Source organism: Haliotis cracherodii, unplaced genomic scaffold (assembly GCF_022045235.1).
Source record: "Haliotis cracherodii isolate W230 unplaced genomic scaffold, xgHalCrac1.p SCAF_23, whole genome shotgun sequence".
Lineage (NCBI taxonomy): Eukaryota > Metazoa > Mollusca > Gastropoda > Lepetellida > Haliotidae > Haliotis > Haliotis cracherodii.
This window is the reverse complement of record NW_027266279.1, coordinates 9,320,241-9,345,971: the sequence shown is the minus strand read 5'-3', so window position 1 is coordinate 9,345,971 and position 25,731 is coordinate 9,320,241. Positions and strand designations below refer to the sequence as shown.

Below are 25,731 nucleotides of genomic sequence, written 5' to 3'. Positions count from 1 at the left end.
AGTTTCTTGTTCACAATAGGATATAAGTGTTGTTCATTACCCCAGGTAACATGTTTTCGAGCCCCTAAAAATACGGAACCATGCGTTACTGACGTAATCATATTTGACACGTCAAAGCCCTATGAAGACATCAAAGTGTTCATGATTATATTGAACAGAAATAAATGTTCTCAAAGGTAAGACTTCATTTTAATATATTGGAATTGTTATTGGACACGTACTGAGAAATACTTCTTCGGGGTTCAAGAACACAGTACGCAAGGATCTTCATAATCATCATTTGTCCCCAAAACTCAAGCGCATTCAAGTAACCAGCGTTCACACAAATGATGATTAAGGCATTGCTTTCATAAAATTGAAGAAGACATCTGTTTTGGTGGATTGACAAGTCATCCCAACCTCTGTACCCTATCATCAGCTTCATAAAACACCTTCCAACAGCATCATTATCCTTCAGTTATATCTCCGATGATCACAGGTTCGAAATCCACAAGTAATCACTTCTCTCACCCCCCGACCTTGCTCCAGTCAGCCATTAAGTCCACGCCGCACAGCACAATTATATATGGCTGCACTTCACACGACACCCAGTGTCACCCAAACCAGTCTTTCCAGACTTGTCTCCTCGCCATCATTGTTTCTGTACACAGTCTGCACCTCTATGCATGTGAATACCTGTCTACACTGGTCTGATGTTATCCATGCAGACATCCGTCTCCCTGGTTTAGTGGACAGAGCATCTGCCCGGAGAGTGGAAGGTCAGTGGTTCAAACCCCTGGCCGCGTCCTACCAAAAGATGCTAAAAGATGTACGTGTTGTTATCCTCCCTTGAGCTTGATAACAGATAACACAAGGAAAGGTCATCGTTGATTCAGCAAGATTTTAAGTATTCTTGAATTAGCCGTTTTGGAACATTGAGATTTCCAGCAAGATTTAAGTATTCTGGTGCTGTGTGATGTGGGCCATTTGAGACCTCCAGGAAGATTTAAGTATTCTTGTAGAAGGTGTTTTGGAACATAGAGTTTTCCAGCAAGATTTATGTATTCTGGTACTACTTGAAGTGGGCTTTCCAGACCTCCAGCAAGATTAAGTATTCTTCCATTATGCATTGTAGGACATTGCGATCTCCAGCAAGATTGATGTATATATTGTACAGCAAAGAGGGACATTGAGATCCCAAGCAAGATGTTCGTAAGTTATTTGGGATCAGTTGATGTGGTGATGTAGGCATAGTGTGACTTCCTCAAAGCTGTATATTTCCTTGTATTAGGTGATATGAAACACTGACATCTCCAGCAATATGTATTTTATCTACATCCGCTGAAGCAGCACCCTCCGAACCAGGTGCCAGGTAGACAAGCACTATCACATGTAACATCAGCTCCCAAACCTTGTCGGAACACAATGAAGTGAACATCGGAGCTGTGAGTGGCCAGGAGGGTCTGTTGCATACGTCACCACTCGCCCCTTTCCGTAACCTACAAGAAGACTCGTCCCCCCTATCGTTGAAGGTTATGTGCGAAAATACGACAAACAAATCAGAATGCGCGTACGATTTCAAGTTGTTCATCAAAGAATCCCTCAGAAATAAATTTTGATTTTGCATATGTCTTGCATCTACGAATATACCCAAGACACAGTAAAATGTCTTCAATCATACTGTATAAATCCTCATGTCCAGATGTGCTTTAAATTGCATCTGAAATATATATATAATATATGGGGAAATATATGTGAACCATTACGCAACGAGTTGACAATTGTTTTAGGTCTGCCCATTTGCGCTAAGACGGAACCCGGTCACAAAAATGGCTATGAGAGGGGCACGAGTCGCTATTCGGCTTGTCCCGGAATAACACGAGTTGGTCAAGAATGGGTCTGTTGGTCGGTTCACTGATGTCTATTGTCCAGTCAATTAGGAGTGAAAGTGCTGTTCCTTAGATTGTTGTCTCACTTGACAAACACTTCATATTGAAAGCTGGCAAACAGAGTGAAAGCTTTAAGCCATCCACAATCATAGTCTGAGGTGACATGTCAAACAGTCATGGCAAATAATGCATGAATAGTGAATGAATTCAATGATGAGAATTCCTCAGATGTCTTTGATGTTAATGCACTCATCCAAATATGCTTCTTTCCAGATAGTTGGAAGTGTTTCGTTATAGTTATTTTCATAGCGGAGTCATCAAATAGTTCTTGAAGTTCCTCTTCTTTGCGCAAAATTCAGACTTTTTTCAATGACATTGTATTCATGCTGGTATAAGTACACACTGTCATACTGCTCACAAGCTTTCACATCTTGTTATTCCAACACACTTTATTATTCCCTGACGCATCTTGTTATTCACTGACACACCTTGTTATTCCCTGACACATCTTATTCTTCCTTGACACATCTTATTCTTCCCTGACACACCTTGTTATTCACTGACACAGCTTGTTATTCCCTGACACATCTTATTCTTCCCTGACACATCTTATTCTTCCCTGACACATCTTGTTTTTTCCCTGACACATCTTATAATTCCCTGACATATCTTGTTATTCCCGGACACATCTTGTAATTCCCTGACACATCTTGTTATTTCCTGACACATCTTATAATTCCCTGACACACCTTGTAATTCCCTGACACATCTTATTATTCCCTGACACACCTTGTAATTCCCTGACACATCTTATTATTCCCTGACACACCTTGTTATTCCCTGACACATCTTATAATTCCCTGACACATCTTGTTATTTCCTGACACATCTTATAATTCCCTGACACACCTTGTAATTCCCTGACACATCTTATCATTCCCTGACACACCTTGTTATTCCCTGACACATCTTATAATTCCCTGACACATCTTGTTATTTCCTGACACATCTTATAATTCCCTGACACACCTTGTAATTCCCTGACACATCTTGTAATTCCCTGACACATCTCATTATTCCCTGACACATCTTTATATTTGTATTTACAGTGTGAACAGATGTACTTGAATACATGTTCTATGACTCCTGTGTTTTGACACATGTATTAGCAACTCCGACATCCATGCTATGCTATGAAACGTTATCAATCCTATGTCGTCCAGGGTTTTTGCCACAGGGCCCTGCCCACATTCCCTCAGTCAGAGATCCAACACATCAGCAATATCCATCAGCATGTGTCTCTCACGCCAATATTTGTGTGAAATCATGCATAAATGATAACATCAAGATAATTGGTACAGTGGACAAATAGCAGTCATCAGCTTGTCACACTGACCCACGACTCTCATAGGAAATACTACATGCTGAAGATGCTGAATTTTATTTGTACACTAAGTCCCACTGATCAACAAAAAAGAAAAAAATGTACTCAAACTATAAATATTTGAAATAATCAGTAGTTTTCTCATATTTTACTGCAATATTTGAATCATCCTTTGACCTGATTCTTAAATGGGACATTATCTGGTTATGATGGGACATTATCTGGTTATGATAAAATACATTTTTCTTTTTGTGTGTAAAATATGATTCATAACTTTAACAATATATTTGAACCTTTGTCATGTGGTATTTCAACAAATATAATTGACATTTTGAATGTCATTTCAACATAAGATTCCTGAAGTGACTTACCTCTTTTGAACATTCATTTCTTCAGACTAAGTTGAAAACAGAAGTAGAAATCCAGGCTCTCGAAAACGAAATCCGAAGACAAACACTGTCAAACTTAATATCTGTCAAACGTGCAAAGCAATCTCGTGAACCTCTGTCCAATCCCGAACACTTCACATCAAAGACAATCTCTACAGGAACACATCAAGGTGGAGAACCCCTTTAAAGACCGACACTTCTAGCCACTGACTGCAGCATTAGCAGTTATGATCAAGAGTGCCTCCCATCACTCCACACACAACTGACGTCCACAAGTACAACACTACCCCTGCTACACAGCCCCGTGAAGCTCGTCTGTGCCGGGTGGCTAGAAACAGGTGCTTGTATTCAACCCACTGATACTGTCAACATTGGTTCAGCGTGCTTAATATGCCGGCCACTCGTGCGAGACCGAAGGCTAGGTGGGTCATCCTGTGTATGAACTGACAGTCGCTGTGTAATAAGAATATCTTTTTCACCGCCGATCTTGATCAGTACATAAACAGCAAAAAGAAAAATATCTCACTTTGTGAGTTTCAGAGTAGCTTCGGTTTTCAGTTTGGGGTAGGAGTGTTCAACACATTCTCATATATACTGAAACAATTTGAAACCGCACGATCAACTTTAAATCGAATTCAGCAAATATGTGTTTTGGTGCTTAAGTCCATTTCCAAACACATCGAATGAGATTCGAACCGTACAATGACATTGTTGTGCTTGATTATCTCATGACAAAATACCCAGAACAATTCAACCTGATTTTTGGGTCCACTTTGTCAAATATTCTCTTTTATAGGTGTGAGATGTGTTCGGGTTATTCATGAGATTATGGAAAAACTATTAATGTTGCTTAAGTGTCTGAGTGAGTGAGTGAGTGAGTTGGGTTTTACACTGCTTTTAACAGTATTCCAGTTATATCACGGCGTGTCAGCTTAATGTGGGAGGAGGCGGTAATAAGTGCTGCACTTGTGCCAAATCCCTTTGTCTTTTTGGACAATAAAATATGTTTAATAATAATGTGGGAGGAAAGCCCGAAGTGATGCAGGTCTCAGACGTTTACCACTTTGGTGAAACCCACGAGCACAGGTATGGTGCTTACAAACCTAGAAATGGGGCCAACTGGGATTCGAACCCACAATCATAGGCTGCGCCTTAGACGACTGGGTCACCTTGCCCGCTTAAGTAGCTGAAATATCATTAGGTGAGGTAAAATAGGGTTTAACGTCGCATCCAAATTTGTTGCACTTAAATAGCAACATGCAGGCACTTGTGTGTGTGTCTGCTTGTGCTAGTCTGGACGAATACTGAGTTCACAGTGCTAGCCCTCTGAGATACCATGCTGCAGTTAAACATGAATACCCACTCGGACACAGTCAACTGAGCCGACAAGTCCTTGTTGCTCAGGCAACAGGCAGGGTAACAACAAGTACCATCTTTTAACATCTTTTGTTATGGCGTGGCTGGGGATTAAAACCCAGATTTTCCATTCTCTGGGTGGACACTCTACCACTAGACCAGGGAGGCGGTCGAAAAGCGATAATAGAAGGATACATCTATATGTCGTGAAAATATTAGGATATATTTGAACTCCTTCAAAATACCAACAATGATATACACCCATAACTTGCTAAATTCGACTGAAATACTGACTGATATACTGACAAATGATTATATTTTATTCGACCCTTGCTGTGACTGTTTAAAACATGCTATTTAGATTTGCACAGGGCACACGACCCTTCACAAAATATTAAACAAATATTTGGTACTAATGTTATATAGAATTTGAAAACATTCCCAAACCCTTTCATCAGTGTTCTGCTCTAACTGGCACAGTTAATTAATGAATAACATGAATATTAAATTGTAACATTGTTACAGTGAGTGAGTATCTATGCTGATAAGAAGCTTTAGAATTTAGAATGATTGTTTGTTGCTATATGACAGCGGTCTGTAAATAATTGAGTCTTGACCAGACAACCCAGTGATTGACATCATGAGCATTGATCCACGCAATTGGGATCGATGACATGCATCAACCAAGTCAACCAGCCTGACCATCCGATCCCGTTAGTCGCCTCTTACAACAAACATAGTAGCCTTTTACGGCAAGCATGGGTTGCTGAAGATCTATTCTACCCCAGATCTTCATGGGTCAGAAATAAGATTAAAACAACAGCTTCTGAAAAGTGAGGCTAGTGTTGGTAATTGACAGAATATTGGTGGAAAACCAGAAATGACAGAATCTCTGATACTAACCAAAGGTGAGAATGGCAGCTAAAATCCTGGAACACATAACACTATCAGAAAGATCCACTGCTGTTGATGACGATGATGAATATTGTCTACAACATCTGTAACAACCCTGTTTATATCGGACCGTTTACCCTTACAAGAGCAAAACAATATCACCATCTGTTGTAAAACTGTTTCCATTTAAATGCCATCATTACAATAATGTTCATATGTTAATAGCATTCAGAGCAGAAAAACAACATGATGATTGATCAATATTAAATGAAATGTAAAATAAACTGATCCATTTTCATCTCCAAAGATCTTTTTTTAATACTTTCTGTATAGTTAATTGCTAGTCAGCCCTGAAGGTCTTTGGTCACAAAACATGTCATATGGCAAGATCAGAAACATAAAAGTCGTGGTGAATGGCTGACATTATTCATATGGAGGTGTGGAGGGAATGGCTCTTGGATCTATCAGAGAGTAGCCACTTCAAACCCTCCATTGTGCTGCTTGATGAACAAGTACTAAAAGTCCATCTGCTGGCTTCAATAGTAGCATTGTGGGAAGAACCAGTCAACCAGTCCAACCAGTGTCACAGGGTATACATGGGCTAGAGTACATGGTGAGTCGGGGATGCGGGATGGTGGAACGATGAGTGGAGGTATGGATGGGGGATGGATGGATGGACAGGTTTTTTGGTGTGTGGATTGAAGATAGATGGTTGGATGGATAGATGACGGACGGACATATGGGTGGATGGGTTTTTGGTTGTGTGGATGGAGGATGGATGGATGGATGGATGGATGGACGGATGGGTGGATGGATGGGTTTTTGGGTGAGTGGATGGATGGATGATGGATGGCTGGACTGATGGGTGGATGGATGGGTGAGTAGATGGGCTTTTGAGTGTGTGGATGGAGGATGGATGGATTATGGATGGATGAATGGATGGACAGATGGATGGATGGGTGGGTTGATGGGGTTTTAGGTGTGTGGATGGAAGATGGATGGATGGAAGATGGATGGACGGATGGATGTGGTTTTTGGCTGTGTGGATGGATGGATGATGGATGGACGGACGGTATGATGGATGGATGGGTATATTGGTTTTTGGGTGTGTGGATTGAGGATGGATGGGTTGATGTATTGGTTGGGTGGATGGGTGGATGGGTTGGTGATTGAATATGAATTTTGGTAGATGGGTTGGTGGGTGGCGGATGTATCAGTTGGGTGGATAGGTTGGTGATTGGACATGTAGTTGGGTGGATGTTTTTTTAAGGTGGATGAGTGGCTGGATAGATGAGTAGATGTGTGGATGTGTAGGTTGGGTGGATAGGTTGGTGATTGGACATATAGTTTGGTGGATGGGTTTTTAAGGTGGATGAGTTGGTGGATGGATGAGTAGATGTGTGGATGTGTAGGTTGGGTGGAACTGGGTTGGTGAGTGGATTGGTGTCTTCAACTGATTCCGACAATGTCAACATGTTTTTCAGTGTTCTCCATGCTGACAACAGCATCACTACACTGTGATGTCTTCAAGCATGATCCCACCAGATAACCCTGGTCATAATGTGATTTCTGAACGATAAATCTTCACTCAGCGTCTCCCCTTGATGACCTCCTACAGTGAGGGTCTACATGGCACACCCTTTCCCCTTCCCATTTTGAAACCAATAAAGTAAGAAATAATTTTTATCATAACACCATCACACATAGCAATATTAATACAACGCTATGCCATGTTTTCTTAAAACAGTTAAATTTGAAAACACTTTATTTGTCTGTTTAATTCATTTTTCTGTGATGTCCAGCACCCCCCTCCAAGTCCTCATTTACGACAACGATCGTGTGTCAAAACAGGTGCATCTTCATCAAGATCCAGTGAATCCTGGCACAGCATGGCAGGAAGGGTTTAATGGAGGCTACATGCTCCACTGGAAACACAGGCTTTGGACCACGTCTCCACCTGTGATAAACATCTATCTTGTGTACTGCCAGAACGGTCTTTTATCATACACAAAATTCACAATTTTCTGTCCTCATCTGGAGAATCAAGTTTAACATACATTACAGATGAAGGTCAGCGCATATGGTTTTATGCACATTTTAAGAGGCATATTCCTGCAATATCACAGCAGGAGACACCAAGAAAGTGTTCCCGTATGGGGAATCAAACTCAAGTCAAGACAAGCCCATGTTTTTAACCACTAGGCTACCTGACTGCTAAGTTGAAGTAGTTACCGGTATAGCACATGTAGTTGTTTTGAGATAGCATGACGATACTGTCATTATTTTTAGACAGATACCTTGTTATCAAAACAGATCCTGTTTTATTAAACAGATCCCGTTATTTAACAGGTTCCCTGTTATCAAAACAGATGACCTGTTATTGAACAGATCCCCTGTTAATAAAACAGATGCCCTGATATTAAACAGATCCTCTTTTATCAAAACAGATCCTGTGTTATTAAACAGATCCCGTTATTTAACAGCTTCCCTGTTATCAAAACAGATGACCTGTTATTGAACAAATCCCATTAATAAAACAGATGCCCTGTTATTCAACAAATCACCAGTTATTAAACAGACCAATTATTATTAAGCAGATCACTTTTAATTAAACTGATCCCCTGTTATTCAACAGATCACCCGTTATTAAACAGACCAATTGTTATTAAACAGATCACTTTTAATCAAACTGATCCCGTTATTCAACAGATCACCAGTTATTAAACAGACCAATTGTAATTGAACAGATTTTAAACAGAATTAGACAGATCACCTGTTATTAAAACAGATCCCATTATTAAAAAGATCCCCTGTTATCAAAACAGATCACCAGTTATTTAACAGATCCCATTATCAAAACAGATTCCCTGTTATTAAACAGATCACCAGTTATTGAACAGATCACCTGTTATTGAACAGATCACCTGTTATTGAACAGATCCCCTGTTATTAAACAGATCAACAGTTATTTAACAGATCCCATTATAAAAACAGATTCCTTGTTATTAAACAGATCACCAGTTATTGAACAGATCACCTGTTATCAAAGCAGATCACCTGTTATTTAAACAGATCTCCTGTAATTAAACAGATCCCATGTTATTAAGCAGATCACTTTTAATGTTAACTTTACATACAAGCAACAAGCTTCAGTCAACACGAGAACATGGCTACCGCCTGTTTCAATGTTACAGCAGCACTCCAACGTACCCAACTTGAGACGTATATATTACATCCTCCACAGACAAAACAGCATGTTCCTGACCAGAGGTCACTAGGGGTCACCACAGCAAGAACAGAAGAGCTATCAACGCAGCCGTCACTTAGATTACACTCAAGTACATTTCAATGACAAACATCATTTGTCCAAAACCTTGCCCATTGATGAAAGCAGAGAAATCCGAACCCCGGATAAACCGAGGGCAAATATCTCCCTTTCATGCTTAACTGTCAGTTGTCATGAAAAGTGGAAATTCAAAAATGTGAAAAGATGAATTTCAATATGCATCTGAAGATGTACATGATGTTTTCAAATGGGAAGACATGCAATACGGGGTGTAACTGCTTTAATCTTCTTGACAAACAGACTCTGAAAACAACATGGATAAGACTGTCATTTTAGAGGTGCCTCCGGGCACGCTTGAAGATGCTCTTTGAAATTGAAGTGTGGCAACAAGAAGAATTCTTTTGATCAATCTGAAATGGTTATTTGAAATGTTTGTCTTTTATTCATCCAGTCAATTATGGGTTACACTCTGTCTCACCCACTGACTTCAAAAGTTTCAACTATTGCTGTTTCCATCGGGTGTTTTGAACTTGCTGACCTGGTTCCACAGACTCGGGTCTGTACTCAAACTCAGTGGCTTATTTTGTTTTGGTCTTTTAAAGCTGCACTCAGCAATATTCCAGCTATATGATGATGGTCTGTAAATAATCAAGTCTGGACCAGACAATCCAGTGATTGATATCATAAGCATCGATCCACGCAATTGGGTTGCTGAAAACGTATTCTACCCCTGATGTTCACGGATCAGACAATCCAGTGAGTGATATCATGAGCATCGATCCCTGCAATTGGGATACGATGACATGCATCAACCAAGTCAGCGAGTCTGACCACCCGATCCCGTTAGTCGCCTTGTACGACAAGCATAGTTGCCTTTTACGGGAAACATGGGTTGCTGAAGTGATTGACATCATGAGCATTGATCTCCCTAATCCAAACCCCAACCCTTATCCAAACCCCAACCCTTATCCAAACCCCAACCCTAATACCAGCCCCAACGATAATACAAACCCCAACCCTAATCCCAACCTAAATCCAAACCCCCACCTTAACCCAAACCCCCACCTTAATCCCAGCCCCGACCCTAATACCACACCTAACCCTAATCCAAACCCAAACCCTAATCCCACCCCAACCCTAATAAATCCAAACCCAAACCCTAATCAAAAGCCCAACCTTACTTAATCCAAACCCCAACCCTAATCCTAGCCCCAACTGTAATCCCAACCCAAACCCAACCCCACCCCCACCCCCAACCCTGATCCTAAACCATGAAGACAAATATCACAATGGTCCTGTGGTCCTAAAATATGCATCAGAAATATAAACCTTTCGAAATATATGAAAAAAAAAGAAGACTTTCAATAGATGCTCCATCCCAAGTCTGAATGCCCACGATACACATGTACACACCAAGCAGACAGGATTTTAAAATGAATGAATGACATGCTATGTATGAAACAGACATGCAACAAACATAATGTGTGTCAGTTTTCACTCACGCTCTTTCATCGGACACACATTGACACTACCTTGCAGTTTCACTTAAACTTCTGTCAATAGCACTTGTACCTGAAACTTGTGTGAAATTTGAATAAGGATGTCAATATAACCTTGAGAAATAGTCATCGTTTTCTGATCCTCAAGCCAGGCTTATATAATGGGAAAACAATTACACAATGACATTGTCAACACACTTTAAAGCCTGAGCATTGCGATGCACTGGTTATTCATGGTCGTACTGCATGCTATGTGAACAAAGTGAAACGAATTGTGTAAATCCACATTGCATATTTACATATTGAACACATTAAGCGCCGAGGTGCTATTTCCTAGGAAGAAACTTCGTGAGAATGAAGGGGTTGTTGTATAGGGTACGACAGTTACGAATCCTAGGTATAATTTTCCAATTTTGGATGCGTAATGACATGTCACTCAGTGCGGCCTCAATATTCACACATCGTGTCACAGCAAGAATTTGTGTGGTATTAGATTTGATTTTGTTGTTCGTTTTGTTGAACTGAACCTGTGATGTTTGTTTGTTTGTTTGTTTGTTTGTTTGTTGCTCGATGTCTCAGTAATATTCCAGCTATGATGGTCTGTAAATAATTGAGTCTGGATCAGACAATCCAGTAACTGACATCATGAGCATCAATCCACGCAATTGGGATACAATGACGTGCATCAACCAAGTCAGCGAGTCTGACCACCCGACCCCGTTAGTCGCCTCTTACGACAAGCATAGTCGCCCTTTACGGCAAGCATGGGTTGCTGAAGACCTATTCTACGCCGGATCTTCACAGGTCCTGAACCTGTGACAATGACTTAAATGCCTGCTTGGCGATAGAGGACCCGTGTACCCTAAAGGCACCAGAATCTTATTATAATTATGCCATTATGGATTGATGCTTGCAGATGTCACTTTAAAGCAAGGCATTCTGAACCCTGTATGGTGCTCAGACAGCACAAGGGGCATAAATAGGATGACCTTGGATTGACATGTTGACTAGCAGTTCCTGCCACAGCTAAGGGACACAACTCCGCACAGACAATTGGGCTGGTGAGACCCCTGTGTCTATATGCCCCATGCTCCCTGCACTAACTTATGTATGGAGTGAGTGTGAGTGAGAGGGCTGTGTTTGAGAGAAACAGAGAGCAAGAGACTTGAGTGAGATTCTCTATGAAACACAAATGTACCACATTGCTGTCAAACTAAGAATTTCATAATCAGGGAACCCATGAAGATTCCGGGGTAGAATAGGTCTTCAGCAACCCATGCTTGCCGTAAAAGGTGACTATGCTTGTCGTAAAAGGCGACTAACGGGATCGGGTGGTCAGGCTCGCTGCATGGTTGATGCTTGTCATCGATCCCAATTGCGTGTATCGATGCTCATGATATTAAGCACTGGATTGTCTGGTCCAGACTCAATTATTTACAGACTGCCGTCATATCGCTGGAATATTGCTGAATGCAGCGTTAAACAACAAACCAACCAACCAACCAATCATAATCAGGGCAATTCTGGAATTTGAACCCGTAGGATCCTGGCTTGACTAGGACACGCAACTCTGCACAGCATGATGACTAAGCCTGCCCAGGGAGTGTAAAACGCAGAAGAATATGCTAATAGTGCACACTGCTGGTGTATATACACAATATCATCTCACGTTGCTATCATTCACTCGTATAGATATTTACTCAGCTGCAGCCGTCGACTGTCCCTTCACAGTAACACAGAATCGCCTGTGATAGGACATGAAAAGAACATAATAATTTACTTTGTATATTTCATTTGCAACTGTTGACTTTGTACAGTCAAAGAGTACACAATCCCTACGCATGCATGCATGCAATACCTTTCTGACAGCTCATGAAGTACATCTCATCATCTGTCATTGTCATTGGATGCGATACGATGTGCATGACAATCCTTTAAGCATAATATTAGTTACGGTGTCTTTAGCTCACGCCTCGCCCAATATTTTTCTACTGGTGAGTGAGTGAATGAGTTGGGTTAAATGCCGCTTTTAACAGTATTCCAGTTATATCACGGCGTGTCAGCTTAATGTGGGAGGAAAGCCCGAAGTGATGCAGGTCTCAGATGTTTACCACTTCGGTGAAACCCACGAGCACGGGTATGGTGCTGACAAACCTAGAAACATAATCAGGGTGAACCTGGATTCGAACCCACAATCATAGGTTCCTGGTGTGTCCAAGGGACGCAACTCTGCAAAGCGATTCGATCATAACAAATTTATTACGACAAAAAGGTTATACTATCTGGTGTCTATATTGTACATGTCAAATGAAGACTTAACACTCACAACAGGTATAAACGACAGGACCAGTACACATGTTTCTGATAAAACGCTTTAATGTAAAGAACGTTAACAATGGAATACATAATGCACTTAATGTGAATGTTTCAAGTATTATAGCTAAAAATGGATAAAATTATCATAAAAATGCCTGCATGTTATCCCAAATCAGCAGGTCTCTGTAACTTGATAGCGGTCAGCTTTTCCCTAACAACGGGCTGCGATCTATTCTACTGTTATGTGATGTCACTGGCTATTTATAGGGGGCACGGGTGGCCCAGTCCTCCTTCTAGGTTTGTCAGCACCGTACCCGTGCTCGTGGGTTTCATCGAAGTGGTAAACGTCTGAGACCTGCATCACTTCGGGCTTTCCTCCCACATTAAGCTGACACGCCGTGATATAACTGGAATAATGTTAAAAGCGGCGTTAAACCCAACTCACTCACCGCTATTTATAAATCAGTTACTTTTTCCATAATTTTTATTAATAAAGTCACGAAGGTGGTTTCTTAATATATTAATGTCTTTACACATCACAATTAAAATAATGTTAAAAACCAGTGTTGAATATAGAACTTTTTCAGAATTTTTATTTTAAATATGTGAGGTGGGTGTTTGAAAATCAAAAATGGCTGTCTCATACCAGGTTAGTAAGAACCATCTTGGATTTTTTACGGTATACAGGCTCATACGGGGTTAGTAGTTCTGCTCTCTGATTGGTCAATCTCACTTTGAGGCATAAAGATAGATTGTTTAGAGTATTTCAGGTACACATGCTTTAGGATAGATACAAAAACGTTTTTTCTCCAGTCAAATAATTCAACACTGAAATAGTGTTTGTATGGCATTATACACCAGCATATTTTTATACACCCATAACGATAACATCAGCGTAGAATCCACACCATGAAGGAATAAAGCAGTAGTATATGGCAGAAAAACAACTCATGTTTCTTTGCACCACCCTTAAAAAACACATGGAAAAACAAGAGAAATGTTTACAAGCCTGGAGGAGACACTGAACACAAGGCAGATCAATTGCTTTTGACTATACATGAAAGATTTGAATGAGAGTCGTACAACTCTTGCTCTTTGCTCTTGCATCTTAGGCCTCAACAAGGCTTTCAAAATTTGATGCATCAGTGACTAAAATTCCCTATTTTGACATTTACCAAACGTTCCTAGGTCTTTTAAGGTGAACAAGCTAAGCTCCCGTGAAGATCCGGGGGAGAATAGGTCCTCAGCAACCCATGCTTGCCGTAAAAGGCGAATAACAGGATCAGTAGGTCAAGCTCACTGACTTGGTTAATGCATGTCATCAATCCCAATTGCATGGATTGATGCTCATGATATCAATCACTGGATTGTCTGGTCCAGGCTCGATTATTTACAGACCGCCATCATATAGCTGGAATATTGCTGAATGCAGCGTTAAACAACAAACCAACCAACCATCACTAAGCACAAAATTTCTCTCAATCATGAAAATAATGTGATTGGATGGTTATTTTTAATGTCTTATCATTCAAAAATGCCTGCAAACAATTAGCTTTTCCATCAAATGGTCCTGGGTGCCTAAATTGGACATATGATACCCAATATAATGGAGGGCAGAATGAGTAGCCTTGTACAATAGTTTTAGAAAAATGTTTAAAAAATCCACATTTATAATAAAATAAAACTGCTTACACAAAAACATCAAACAAAAAAGTTGCATAAGAGAGAACCAAAAAACAAGAATTCGCTTTTACACGTTTCGAAAATGTACGCAATTGCAGCATGACAATAGATCATAATAACGTATCTAATTCATGAACTTACATTACAGGACATACAAAGCGTTTAGTGTGATAATAATGAATTCACTTGTAACAATATTCATATCAATTGATCAGATGTGTGTACTGAATTGTTCACATCCTAAATCTACAAACCTGTCTGTCTGTGTTGAGCTGATCAGGCAACCGATAACTACAACTGAGAGCTTGCCTTATCACAGTTAGTCATGTGTTACTGACCTACGGATATAAGTAAAACTTAGAATGACTAGGAAGGACAATGGGGGGTTTGAGACTCGGGTAAATCATAGGTCCGAGTTCAAGTCTCGCTTGTGAACAACGACAATACAGGCGACTTCATTTGGGGACAAAACTCAATGTTTGATGGGTCACTGTCTGATTCATCTCAACACTCGTGGTCGCTTCTTTGAATCTTCAAAAAAGCTTTGACAGGTAGTTAGGAGAAGATTTAGAACACTTATTAAGTGTTTGGTTGTAGATCGTGTGATGTTTTGACAGTTGTCGGATGAGGTTACATTGCCACGTGTGTTGTACCCGTGTTGTATCTAGGTGACTGACCTCACAGAATTAAGCCATCAAGCCTATTACAACATGGCCATGTTTTCATGTGAGAAATTTTACCAATATATTACCATAGCGGCATAGATATCAAAGCAACCATATTCAGTAATTCTCATTGGACGCAATAGTTTTGCTTCCAGTTGATTGGCCCGTTCATACCATTGTTTTCATTATTCCTCAGACCCATGAAGATCCTGGGTAGAATAGGTCTTCAGCAATGTGAGGCAACCCATGCTTGTTGTAAAAGGTGACTATGCTTGTTGTAAAAGGTGACTATGTTTGTCATAAGAGGCAACTCTGGGTAGGGTGGACAAGCTCGCTGACTTGGATGATGTATGTAATTGATCCCAATTGTGTGGATCGATGATCATGATATCAATCACTGGCCTGTCTGGTCCAGACTCAATTATTTACAGACCGCCATCAGATATCCAGAATATAGCTGAGTGCAGCGTTAAACAACAAACAAACAAACAAAGAAATCATTATTCGTCAAGCATTGCCATGATGTATAAGATACCATCTATTGACCGTACAGTTGTGGATGGTTTTATGCCATTAGATCCAACAACAAACTGACTGAGCTTTTGCCTTCCTTTCTGCTTGGAAACCCACATTTTTAACATATTCCAGCAAATAAAGAATAACCTAAGAACAATTTGGAATTACAGGTTATCTGTCCCATGTGGAATAATGTTGAAAGTCAAAGTTCGAAACTTCCTCGGAGGTTGTAGATTATTCGCCCCTTGAAGACACAGGTCTTCAGCAACCCATGTTTGTCGTAAGAGGCGACTTAAGGGATCCGGTGGTCAGACTTGCTGACTTGGTGGATGCATGTCATCATATCCCAATTGCGTAGATCAATGGTCATGATGTCAATCACTGGATTGTCTGGTCTAGACTTGATTATTTACAGACCGCCATCTTATATGAATACATGAAACTTTTTATGGAAAGCAACTTTAAAAACATTTTGTCACAATGTTTCAGAGTTACTTCGTGCTGCTTCATCTTGTAGCCATCTTATAGCTGGAACACTGCTGAGTGCGACATTAAACAACGAACAACACTTGGTTACTCTCACATTAGCAGTTGATTCTGACTCGAAGTTGTGTCTTTGATACCAGAACTGTTGATTTAACTCTACTTCTCACCCTATGAATTACAGACTCGGCTAAATATATCAGAATGTGGTGGACTCGCCTTCAGTTTCAAGCCTCAACAACAATGGCTCTGTGTTCCATGGGAGATAATAATAACTCAGCAGGTGACTGCAGACAAACTTGTATTTATGATGTCGGAAGTGTTAAAAAATAACGATAGTTTTTAACACATAATGAGTTACATTCTCATGTATTTAATTTGTGGGTAACTGACCTCAGACATACAAGCTTATATTATAGCCTTTAGTTGGTTGGTTTGTTGTTTTACGCCGCACTCAGCAATATTCCAGTTATATGACAGCGGTCTATAAATGATTGAGTCTGGACCTGACAATTCAGTGATTGATATAATGAGCATTGATCCAAGCAATTGGGACTGATGACATGCTTCAACCAAGTCAGCGAGCTTGACCACCCGATCCCATTAGTTGCCTATTACGACAAGCATAGTCGCCTTTTACGGCAAGCATGGATTGCTGAAGACCTATTCTTCCCCGAATCTTCACGGTTTATCATAGCCTAGTGTTCATAAGTAACATAGCCTCTTTTTTCTTCTTCAGGTGAACAACTGACTGGCCTTTACATGTGTTTGTGATGTGTGCCTTTGGTGGGTCAGGATACGCTGACCTTTCACAAACACCTAATATCATCACTATTTGATAGGGATTCATTAACACATGCTTATGATATTGTTGGAATCGGTATTAATATTTTTATTATTTTGTCTTTTTCTCCTTATTCTCCACTCCTTATATGTCAATTTATTCACATACATAAGTCTTTAAGAAAGTTTTTATCACACATTTTCATTGCCAAAATATGAACAAGTCTGAAACAGACATTTATAACCTAACCCATCCAGACACATCGCATTATATAGCACCTATATAGCACCTGTCAGTACCATTATTCTATCCATAATCAGGGCCTGTGTTGTAGAAGAATTGCCCTAAAGGAGGATACATATCATGACATGTTGGTCAATAACCTCTTAACACCACACTATACATATCCATATTTAGGGCCGATGAATACGAAAGAATTGCCATGATAGAGAATAAATATCATGACAAAATGTGATTATTACTAGAAGCATACACATCCATGTTCAAGGCTGGTGTTTGTTGAATAAAGATCATGGTAGAGGATATGAATTGGTGATTTTCCCACCTACCCACTCCCAGCTCCTCTGATAGCATCTGTTCCATCAAGTCCTTAAGTAACTGGTTCCTGTTGAACAATGTTCCATGCAATGATCAAAGCAACCCCTATCGCCCTGGCTCATTGTAGGGGCAATTTTCTTCCTCAACATCATAAAATATCTATCAACAGTGAACTAGACAATGACACAATTTATGATTCTTACTTTGAAGCATGTCCTCTACCTTGACGCAAAGGTCAATCCACGGACAAGATCTTGTCAGCAGTGTTTATGAATTTTTTTGACAAAAATCACTTAGTGTTTGTGTGGCCTGCTTTCTGGATGTCTTCTTAATTGAGTCGTAAAATACAAATATTTCCCTACACAAACAAGCAGCAGCGGGCATTCAAGGAAATTACAAAGGCTACAGAAACTAGTGACAAATGCTATTGATTTAAACTTACAAGCCCTAAATTCATGCAGTTGTTTTAAATTTCATAACAAGCATGATTTATGTATTCCACAACTGCAATTTGTCCAAAACATCTACCACACAGATTTTCCTTATTCCCTAATATTGAAGACCTTCAATCACTAAATGGGTTTCATTGATGTTATTTTGCTTCTCGACCTGTTTCATGTTTATTAGAATTTGATACTTCACATTGGAATTTGATCCTTCACTTTGGAATTTGATACCTCACTTTGGAATTTGATACTTCACATTGGAATTGACGACTGCATGCAAATTTCCCCTTGCACTGATCAGTATGGGTATCAATTCACCATATTTGATTGACAAAATAATGAATGCTCCCTAATTCAAAATGTCTAATCGATGGTGACTGGATACTTTAATGCATGAATGCTTTCTTGTTGCTATTTGCCTTCAATAAGAATACTCTGTGATAGTTCTCTTTATAACAAGGCTTAGTTTTATAACTGTTGACATTATAACTCACATGAATAACCACAGAGAATGTTGTTATGGCAAAGAGATTTAATTCTGCTTAAACTGACCAATCAATACTAAGAATCGCTAAAATGCACTTATCACACCTCCATAAATTTCTCAGCGAGAGAATAAATCCCTTATACCCCACCATGAGCAAGACAGGCTGCACGTGAATTTCTGAGAGGCAGAATAAATCCCTTATCCGCTTTGAAACAAAAGCCACATGCTTTTTCCGAGTCAATGAAAGTCACATGACATAGCACAAATTAACCTCAACTCAATCAAACAGCTGTTTCCTATCAAGTTTGAATTTGTTTTAATTTGATTAATGCGGGAAGCACAAAAAACTATGTACCCCTCATGATCCTGCTACAACTTATAATGTGCAAAGGTATCAAGTTATTACAGTCTTTATACCCCTGTGGGTAAAAATCAGTATGTATTCCCACTAACCCTCTAACAATCACCTACACGCAGGATGCCTGTAAGAAAAGAACAGAAACCATCTTCCATGGTCAGATTATAGGGGAATATGACAGTTGTCGTGTAGCATGACACACTGGGCATGTTTGCTGTCAGATGCATGACAGTCATGGCCTGACCTTTTCACCACGGCTAGGTCAGAACATAACGCGGTACATTGTCACATGACGTAGCCGGGATTGTGCAGGAAATATATAAGTCACTGTTGTGGCCCAGTGGTGTTGATTACCATTGTCAGGGATGTGATGTTCCGCTGTTTTATTGGCTGTAAGCCATCTGATCTGTATGATGCTGATTTCAACACTTCATGAAAAATAAAGCAACAAAACCCTTTACATAATCATAGTGAGTGAGTGACTGAGTTGGGTTTAACGCCGCTTTTAACATTCTTCCAATCATATCACAGTGTGTCAGCTTAATGTGGGAGGAAAGCCCGAAGTGATGCAGGTCTCAGACGTTTACCACTTCAGTAAAAGCCACGAGCACGGGTATGGTGCTGACAAACCTAGAAACATAATCGGGGCGAACCGGGATTCGAACCTACAATCATAGGTTTCTGGCGTGCCCAAGGGACGCAACTCTGCAGAGCGAATTGTGGCGCCTAAGACGACTGGGCCACCTGTGCCCCCTTCCATAATCATAAGAAATCTGTTTCCAGCAGACTCCATTGTACAATTTTATGACTATAACACAATTTTATGACTATAACATAACAGGTGTTTACGTATCAATACCAAATAGCAGGAAATTTGGAATAAGAGAACTAAGAGATCAACCATTTGATATTTGGGGGTAGGGGCGGAGTTGAGGGTGAGGGTGAGTGTTTTCATAAAAATGAATTGCTCAAGGAAGGTGGCAAAAAGTAACATTGCTTTAGGTTTATACATAAACAAAAAATAATTCACTGGTTGGTCCGACAAAAAATAGTGTTGCATGTCTCCCTAAAAATGTTTTGGTTTCTTCTTAGAGTGAGTGAGTTTGGTTTTACGCTGCTGTTAGCAATATTCCAGCAATATCACGGCAGGGGACACCAGAAATGGGCTTCATACATTGTACCCATGTTGGGATTCGAACCCTGGTGTTCGGCGTGATGAGGGAACGCTTTAACCACTAGGCTACCCGACCGGCCTGGTTTCTTCTTAGAAACAAACAAGAAACGTCTTGAAGCACTCAAAATACATATTCTGTCTCTCACAACAATCCTAAAACAAATACCCTTTTTCAAATATCAGAAAACACTTCCTGAAAATCTGAACAATAATCTCTATTGACACATTACAGTCTACCAGTACATTTAGTGCTGTTAACATTTCTGAAGGTTTTGTTCATTTTTTAAATTATTTATGTACGATGGCCCAAAATTGATGTTTATATCATATCCTTTCATTTTGAAAGCAAATAAAACAACACCTTTATCAAAATCCGGGATCTTTCAAGTTTTACATCTGTAACAACATGAATCTTCTTCAACCCATTCAATTTTGAAACCCTTTCTAACACCCTCCCATTTAGACAACAATTCCTCGTATGGCAACACTTACTGAAAACACTTTTCATTCATAAAAAGGTTGAATTGTTCCTTTCACGTGATCTTTTACTAAAAATTCAAAAAATTGGGACAAGTCCTGATTGATATTTACAGCAAGGCAAATGTTTATTCACACTGCATGGCCTCTTCTCATTGAAGGTTTATGTTTTCTTAGAAAGTACATCCAGAATACATACATTATTGTATGATTACCGACCTACAAGGAGGTTGTGTCAGAGTGTGGTCGAGAGGCTTCTGTAATGAACACAAGATCAACACATGACACAAGCGTCTCACGTCTCCAGTTCCGCAATGAACCGCTATCATTGTCCATGGTGTCGCACAGTTCATTGACGGCTTCAGGATGAACAGGCTTAATATGTGTCACTCCAGAATAAAGCTTTGATTCTGTTTGTTCAAGACGGACACCAAGGCAGTGATGTTCGGAGGGTTGTCTCATATTTTAACTTTTGTAATTATTTTTATGATATGAGGATTTGATTTTATGAAATGAAGGTGTAGGGTCTTTCAACACCAACATCTCTTGTAACACAATGGCTGAGTGTTCTCCGGGAGATCCTGGTCCTGATGACCTGACGGAGTATAATCTTATCTCATAAAGTAGAAAAACATAATTCATGAAGGGGTTTGTTTAAATATTTTCACTGCTTGCAAATGTGAAATTTGATAACAGAGGAGGCATATGACATTCAATGAAACTAGCACAACTCCAAGTTCAAAACTCTCGACTGTCAAGGACGGTACTTCAGCTAGTTGGGAACGTCAGCAGGGTATTTTACACTGCTTCTGAATCCATCCTCCTTTGTCCTTGTCCTTGTCCTTGAGTAAGGACAACTATACAATGACCTTGATCTGTGCAAATAGCATAGTCTGTCATTCAGACCCTGAAACAAATATATCCCAAGCAGCCCTTGTAAGTCTATAATATTCGGCAAGTCTAGATTACTGCAGCTTCTGAAAATGAAGACAGTCTCTATTTCATAACTATAATTTAACAACTGTGTTTTTTCTCTAAAATGTGTTCACTTCAGAGAATAGATGTTAGTCTACAAATAGCAGTGTCTCTTGAATCAATTTCATTAGATTTTGGTCACATAGATTTCAATTTCTAAGTTTGCCCGAAAGAAACTTTATTAGAAACAGTTTCCAATTAATTGCAAAAAGCAATTATCGAACAGCCCGTATATTTTTTTTGTACAGTCAAATAATTTGAAGGAGTTTATTTTTGAGAAAATAACTTCAAAATAACCTTTCACTGAAAAAGAATATCACAAATAATCCCCCAAACCTTTGGCAACAATCATTCACATAGTATTCACAGATACCATCAAAACAACCCGAAATATGGTAAGGTTTCAAAGTATCCCAAATTAGTAACTGTTGGTCATTAAATCATTAGTTTACAATTGATAATGGACATGATCGCTCAATGTGTATGCAAATCACTGGTACATCAGTAATGACTCTGTTGTATCATGTGACCTGCTCGAGCACACTGACTCCGTGTGACAGGTAACCCAACCCCATCGTCGACCCTCACTTTCTACCCCACATGTCGTTACAGGTAACTCCATCTACCTAATCTTCCACTGATACCTGTAGTAAGACAATCTCGGATTGTTTCGGAGGTTTCATACACCTGGTCTGTTTACGGAGAATAATTTACTGTCTAATTTCACAGACAGATTAACATCAACAATATTCTTTCTGTTTACATTTCAGACTCAAAGACTCCAGTCCAAATTTAGATAATTGAATCCATGAGGTGAGATTTGCAAAAGGTAGTCTGCGAGTTTATGCATGTCAAACTGTCAAACATCATCATAATAAGTCATTTGTTTTATATATATATACTTTCATGGTAAAATAATAATATGATGTTTGATGAACATACAGCAATAAAATTTACATTATCATCTTAAAAAAAAGCGCTCTCTTTGAACTCAGCAGAAAATGTTTATAACAGATATGACAAAGATGATCTTCAAGATGCTCTTGGAATCCCATTCTCTCTCTCTCTCTAACAATAATACTTTTATACTGCTCTTGGAATCCCATTTTCTCTCTCTTTCTCTCTCTCTCTCTCTAACAATAATACTTTTATACTGCTCATGGAATCCCATTTTCTCTCTCTCTCTCTCTAACAATAATACTTTTTTACTGCTCTTGGAATCCCATTTTCTCAATGTAAAGACAGCTATTCTCCCATGTTACCAATGGATAAAATTACCCTAAACAATATTATCACCCTTAAAATACAACTTGTTTCCTGATACTCATAATTCTCCAACACATAGCTACTCTCCTAACTAATACTATTCTCCTAAATGATACTACTCTCCTAACAAATCCGCTATATACATGGACATCAATGATCACCCCCTCCCACAAGCCTAACAACACATTAGCACTATCTATACCATCAGCAGACATCGGATACGGCCATTAGCGCGACCTGCTACTAAAGGGACAGTGTGAGGGGGTCAAGTGACCTCAACAGCCCTGGTGTACTGGGGCATCCGAACTATCTCTCGCCATCATCTGGTGAAGGGGTACGCAATGATGTGGAGGGCTATAGTTCACACATACCCAGTATGCTCTTGTACCTGGTGGTAGTGCTAAATCTGACAGAGTTAGCCACACAAGAGCCACCTCTCATCACCCAATACTTTTTATATTATTTACGAAATAAACGACAAGTGGTTTATTCTCCCAGCAGTGTTTCTTGTATGATAAACAGCCGCCACTTGTCGTTTATTTCTCAAATGAGATATCAACATCATATATAGCCTCTTAAAGGATGTTAAAATATTGTATAAGCTTCATAAAAATATTTTCTTGTATTCAAATAATGATGACACGCTGAATACAATTCGACCTCGGCAACAAGTCCATTTTATATACAGGAGGGTTAAGTTTGGTGTTTACTGAATCTTCTCACAATTTTTGGCTGTACCTTTTCTCCCAACATCTTGACCACTTTTGGATGTGATCGTTCGGCCAATGCGTTTATCAGCATTGTCAAGCTACATCTACAGGGAACAACTCACTAGACACTCCCCTCTACAAAATAATGTCGTCCAACTTACGTCTTCAAGTTGCGAGGGCATGTTCGAATCTCCAAAAATGACATCATAATAGAAAAATGATTTATCGTAAAATAAACTAAGCTTTGCTCTTCATTTCCTTTGTGATTTATCGCGTAGCTATCCTATATATCATGATGATGGAGAAAATGTATGTGTATACATACAGTGAGTGAGTGAGTGAGTACGGTTTTACGCCGCTTTTGGCAATATTCCAGCAATATCACGGCGGGGGACACCAGAAATGGGCTTCACACATTGTACCCATGTCGGGAATCGAACCTGGGTCTTCGGCGTGACGAGTGAATGCTTTAACAACTAGGCTACTCGACCGCCCCATTGTATACATACAGATGTGGAATATTAGACTATGGGGTGATGGGCCACTTATGTGGTTAACTGAGTCAGAATTTGTTTGTTTGTTTGTTTGTTTGTTGTTAAACACCTCACTCAGCAATATTCCTGCCATATGACAGTGGTCTTTACATAATTAAGTCTGGACCAGACAATCCAGTGATTGATATCATGAGCATCAATCCACACAATTGGGATATGACATGCAGTAACCAAGTCAGAGAACCTGACCACCCAATCCCATTAGTTGTCTCTTACAACAAGCATGGTTGCTGAAAACATGGTTAACCTGGATCTTCATGGGTTACAGAATTAGTACCCCCATCCTGCTACATACACCCCACACCCCTTGGGCACCAATATTGGGCCACAGTGTAGCAGTCATAAAATTTCCAAGTCCAATGATGGGATTCGAACCACAGACAGTTTGATCCAAGGTCAGACGCCTTGTCCACATGACCAATGAAGTTAACCCTGTTAGCAAACAGACAAGTAGTCTGTCATACAGACCCTGAAACAAATATATCCAATAAAGCCCTTGCAAGGCTATAATAGTGGGCAAGTCTAGATTACTGCAGCTTCTCAAAATGAAATCTCTGGAGTCCTTTTAAAATATTTTAGTAAGATATTACAACTGATTTTGTTTTTTTTAATATGTTCATTTCAGAGACTAGATGTTAGTCTAGCAGACAAGGTACGGAAGGCTGTCATCTGTGGGATGACTACACGCCTGGTGACATTCTCTTGAACCCTGTCGACCAAGGGATGAGAACAGCAGGGGGCAGATTAAGGGGTGATCATTACAAACAAATACAATCTCCCCTTAACAGCTTAAAGAGGAACAAGGCCAAGGACAACTGATAGTGCTCGCAAGGTAGATTTAAGACCTTCAGACACAAGAATGTCCCTTAAATCAAATGCAGTGAGATAAATGAAGTTAAGGATTGCCCAGAAGTTTGATGCAAACAAGGCACTTAACACATGGTCTCATATATAAATAGATGTTATGCTTGACATTAAAGATGCTTCTCTTGTATAAAACATTCAAAATCCACACATACCAGGCCAAGTTGGTTCATTTGTTTGTTGTTTAACACCGCACTCAGTAATATTCCAGTTATATGACAGCGATATAAATAATTGAGCCGGGACTAGACAATCCAGTGATTGACATCATGAGCATTGGTCAATGCAGTTGGAATATGATGACATGCATCAACCAAGTCAGCAGCCTGACCACCCGGTCCCACTAGTAGCCTCTTACAACAAGCATATTCGCCTCTCAAGACATTAGCATGGGTTGCTGAAGACCAATTCTATTCTGAATCTTCCTGGGTGGCCATTACAAAGGTGGTATTTCAAAGAACAGAAATCCACCTGCTCCCAGTTTCATTCGCTTGTTCATTTCCTATTTCTTTTTAATCTAACAAAAAGAAAAAAAGGTTAGCTCATTCATTCCTTCAATCATTCATTCATTTCAGTTATTTATTATATTTTAATATTTATATTTTTTATTCACTTATGCTGTCTGTTATGCAGTTTTAACTCTAGTATATTAGCTCGAACAGACAGTGCTGAGAAACCACGACATCATGTACAGTAGGGCTGGGACGAGTAACTCGGGTACCCGGGTCGGGTGGGTACT

At 39.7% G+C, this 25,731-nt stretch overlaps 1 protein-coding gene across 7 annotated transcripts in view; it reads right to left on the bottom strand.

Moving 5' to 3' along the window:
- The window catches only part of LOC139471871 (pleckstrin homology domain-containing family G member 5-like), a 210,484-nt gene that overhangs the window by 106,916 nt on the left and 77,837 nt on the right, over positions 1-25,731 (bottom strand). For 4 of the 7 annotated variants that reach the window (XM_071254375.1, XM_071254378.1, XM_071254376.1 and 1 more), the window contains exon 1: positions 3,624-3,946. The exons of the other annotated variants lie outside the window; for them this stretch is intronic. The gene's annotated coding sequence lies outside the window, so the exon portion shown is untranslated. Of the gene's footprint in view, positions 1-3,623; positions 3,947-25,731 lie in introns of those variants that run through there. 7 annotated transcript variants of the gene reach the window in all.